Source organism: Trachymyrmex septentrionalis, unplaced genomic scaffold (assembly GCF_001594115.1).
Source record: "Trachymyrmex septentrionalis isolate Tsep2-gDNA-1 unplaced genomic scaffold, Tsep1.0 scaffold207, whole genome shotgun sequence".
Lineage (NCBI taxonomy): Eukaryota > Metazoa > Arthropoda > Insecta > Hymenoptera > Formicidae > Trachymyrmex > Trachymyrmex septentrionalis.
Window position 1 is genome coordinate 128401 of NW_017305255.1, and position 4043 is coordinate 132443.

Consider the following 4043-nt stretch of genomic DNA (forward strand, 5'->3'; position numbering starts at 1 on the left):
TTCCATTTTTATTCTGTATTATAGGGAAGTAAGTTCATTTGTATGTGTATTCACTGATTTATTGTACATATACATTTGTAATCGCATCATAATAAATCAAAATAAAACATGTAAAATACAATATACTTATTTTTAAATTGATCGCATTTCGAAAAAGCAAAATTTTACTGAATAAAAACAAAATACATTTTAAAGCTAAAAATCTTTAAAATAGCCATTTCTTTAACATAAATATAAGTGTACTCGTAAAGTAAAGAAAGATAAAAATTACAAAAAATAAATACGAGTACATTAAAAATAACTACATTTATATTGATTAATATAAAACACTATAATGTGTTACTTCTCAACCTTGATAGAAAGTTCCATATAATTTTACTTTGACTTTAAGCAAGACATAAAATTTTCTGTGTCTTTGTCTGTCTTTTGCTTTAAAGTGAAATCAAAAGAGTTTTACATTGAGTCAACAGTTTTATTACGGAAGTTTGTATAAGGCCCGATTTAATTTTAAGAGAGGCTTAAAGTTCAAATAACGTCGATGCACTAAGGCCTTATACAAACTTCTATGATTAAATTGTTAACTCAGTATAATAAAAAGAAATAAATCTGATTTTAAATTGTCCTCGTTTTAGTTCACATATACGTATGTATGCGTTTTGTTCGTAAATATCCTTTAAATTTATATGTAAAAACAATATGTTTTAAAAAAAATTATCACAAATGCAAAATGTCATTTCAAACTTTTTATTCATCAGCCTTTAAATTTTATTGTATTTTAAAAAATAATATATTATCAGTGTATAATAATATAATAATATAAATAAAAGTAGGTAACTTGTAGTGTAATAAATACCTTTACAAAATAAGATAAAAAAAATTCTCAATCCACAAGAAGAGTGAGATTTGTTTTTTGGAATAAATCTTACTCCAAAAAAATATTACTCCATAAAAGTAAAAATCTGTCACTTTGTGTATAATCAAAAATTAAAAATATTTATTTTTGTTTCAAGATTAATTAAATTTTCACTCCAAGCGATTTAGAGAGTATATTATGCTTTTTCCGCTTCGATAAATAAATAGCTATTCTATATTTTAGACTTTGTTGTGTTTTGTGGATTAATCAGCGTTGTCTAGAATAACGAAATATAAAATTCGATTGAAAGAACGTGTCGGAATGGAAATGCTGTTACTTAATATAATATTACAATGTATTATAATATTAGATGCTAGATACTACTAATATAAAAGCTATATAAATAGATCTGTTAAATCTTTGTCAAATTAAAAAAAACAAACATCAATATTTTTATGTATTTCGCCAAAAAATCATATGTACATACCTCGGTCTTTAAACATCTATAAATAGTTTTCGCGAATGATTCTTTCATCGCTTCTGTACCTTTCGTGATTAGTTACTAATATTCCATACAAAACGTTATAATGGCAGAACAAGCAGCAGAGTATATTTAAATCCCAGTTCGTCATTGGATACGTGATCATTATACGAAATTAACAAATAGTAATGAGGCAAAATGCAACTACTGTAATGCAAAATTTACTCTAAAAAAATATCTTTATCAAATTAACATAAACACTTGGTAGAGACACATTCAGAAAAAGAAGAACAGAAGCAAGAAGATAAATTACATTGGATTTAGGATTATTTTATCGTAGAAAGCGATACAAAGGCAACATGCAAGAAATGTGACTTAAGTTCCATACAATAACTAATTTTAAAAAATATTTAAAACGTAAGTATACACAAGTAAGTATATACAAAGTAAATAAAAAAACTAATTAACATACTAAAGTATAAAAAATTAATAACAGTAGACTGATCAATGTCAACTAAAGAAAATGTAACGCAAACAAATATTCTGAAATAAAACTATACAAATTTAATAAACAAATTTCAAAAATTTATTATACCAAATAAAAAATTTATTAAACAGGTTTCTGCTGCATGTCGTCAAATATGATTTGCACATCTAAGCATTATAAAAGTTCAACGAATAAAGATTAAAATCTACTAATATAACACAAACAAATTATAAATTTGAATGAAATATTTACTATAATATATGTGTATTAATAATGCGTGCAATCAAAAGAATAGACAACAAAGAATAAAAATTTTAATATATCATGCACTGTATGATCCAACAAGACATGAATTCCAAAAAACTAAAGTTTTTATTTTCTGTTTCTCAATCCCTATTTTTTTAAGTGAGTATCTCTTTATAAAACTAATCAGTATTCATTTATGTTAAACTAATTAAATACAAATTAATTTCCATATTTTGAAATTATAATCACTGTATAGTATAAGAAATTAGTAATATTGAAACATTCTAATTTTTACCCGATAATTATAAGATTTACAGAATATATAAATTTGCTCGTTCGCTATATTCTTGATCACTCCTAAATGATCATATAATAGATTCTAAAAAATTATAATTCAACCTGTATAGCGGAAAATGTACATAATTGAAAAAAATGTATCTACTGTTCTTGTTATTGCGTTTTTAATAACTCTTTATGTAAATGTAGGATATTAGATCCAAATTCAGATTGCATAGAAACGAGAGCAATTCAGATAATGATATGACTGCAAATGAGGATACAATTCCAAAGACAGACAATTTCATCTCAGTTTGTAATAAAATATGTAGAAATTACACAAAATTATTAAGTAATAACGAGACAAGATGCATTTATTGTAATACAAAATTCATTATACATAATAAATCCTTAGTTATTTCATATAAACGTTTGATGAAGGCACATCCAAGAATATAAACAAAAAAAGAAAAAAGAGAAGATAAATTCCATTAAACTTGGAATTTTTTTATAGCAGAAAGCGATACAGAGGCAATATGTATACTATGTAATGCAACAATAGTGTCCAAATTTATTAGTCGTTAAGCACTACTTGAAACAATTTTTTAAGTAAATATCAAGTAAATTAAAAACATTAATTAACGTTCTGCAAAAATAATATTTAAATAATCAATGTCAGATAAGAAATATGTTATACTTGGTATTTACTCAACGAACAAATTGTTAAATAAATTTGTGACGCGTGTCAATAAATATGATTTATAAATGCATCTATTTGTATTATTAGGTGTACAACTTTGCTTCCGCCGTTTTTTCCGAAATTCGAGGCTTTATTGTAAAAAACTGGTTATACATTTATGATTCAAAGTATTGTCCATCGCTGGCCACTACTTTCTCCCATCTTTCGGGTAGCGTACGAATCCCGCGTCGAAAAAACTGGTCATCTTTTGAGGCTATCCACGAATTTATCCAATTTTTTACTTCTTCATAAGATCGGAAGTGCTGGTCAGCCAGGCCGTGTGCCATTGATCGAAACAAGTGATAGTCAGAGGAAGCAACATCTGGAGAATACGGCGGGTGGGGTAGGACTTCCCATTTCAACGTTTCCAAGTATGTCTTGACCACTTTCGCAACATGGGGTCGAGCATTGTCATGCTGCAAAATCACTTTATCGTGTCTCTCGTTGTATTGCGGCCGTTTGTCTTTCAATGCTCGGCTCAAACGCATCAATTGCGTTCGATACCGATCGCCTGTGATTGTTTCAGTCGGTTTTAACAATTTATAATACACTACGCCGAGCTGGTCCCACCAAATACAGAGCATGACCTTGGAGCCGTGAATATTCGGTTTGGCGGTCGACGTGGAAGCATGGCCGGGAACTCCCCATGATTTTCTGCGCTTGGGATTATCATAATGAACCCATTTTTCGTCCCCAGTCACAATGCGATGCAGAAATCCCTTCCGTCTTTGCCTTTCAAGCAGCTGTTCACAAGCAAACAAACGCCGTTCAACATCTCTCGGCTTCAATTCGTACGGCACCCAATTTCCTTGCTTCTGAATCATTCCCATGGCTTTGAGGCGTTTTGAAATGGCTTGTTGAGTCACTCCCAATGATCGTGCCAATTCTTCTTGATTTTGACACGAGTCTTGCTCAAGTAATGCCTCCAATTCTGCATCTTCGAAAACCTTCTCTCTTCCAC